Source organism: Sinocyclocheilus anshuiensis, unplaced genomic scaffold (assembly GCF_001515605.1).
Source record: "Sinocyclocheilus anshuiensis isolate Anshui unplaced genomic scaffold, SAMN03320099.WGS_v1.1 scaffold1403, whole genome shotgun sequence".
Classification (NCBI taxonomy): Eukaryota; Metazoa; Chordata; class Actinopteri; order Cypriniformes; family Cyprinidae; genus Sinocyclocheilus; species Sinocyclocheilus anshuiensis.
Genome location: NW_015538003.1, coordinates 984,479 through 984,889, shown reverse-complemented (window position 1 = coordinate 984,889; position 411 = coordinate 984,479). Strand labels below are relative to the sequence as shown.

Genomic DNA, 411 nt, shown 5'->3' with positions numbered 1-411 from the left:
TTATGTACCAAGAGCTTGTAACACGCCAAAGAGAAAGGAAAAATTGAAATCTCATCATATGACCCCTTTAATAAGTGTTATTGGCTTCACAGGAATTCTATTAAAATAGAAAAGTAATTTTAAGCTGTAGTACTTGTATAATAAATTGTATGTAATATTACTGTTTTTATTGCATCTTCTGATTAGATAAATGCAGTGTGTGTATATATTATATTATTATATATGTAATATTATATATATATATACACAGTGGGTACGGAAAGTATTCAGACCCCCTTAAATTTTTCACTCTGTTATATTGCAGCCACTTGCTAAAATCATTTAAGTTAATTTTTTTTCCTCATTAATGTACACACAGCACCCCATATTGACAGAAAAACACAGAATCGTTGACATTTTTGCAGATTTATT

At 28.5% G+C, this 411-nt stretch overlaps 1 protein-coding gene across 1 annotated transcript in view; it reads left to right on the top strand.

The window, feature by feature from the left end:
• Nucleotides 1-411, top strand: part of LOC107676950 (HAUS augmin-like complex subunit 5) — a 7,835-nt gene that overhangs the window by 4,812 nt on the left and 2,612 nt on the right. The gene's annotated exons all lie outside the window — the stretch shown is intronic.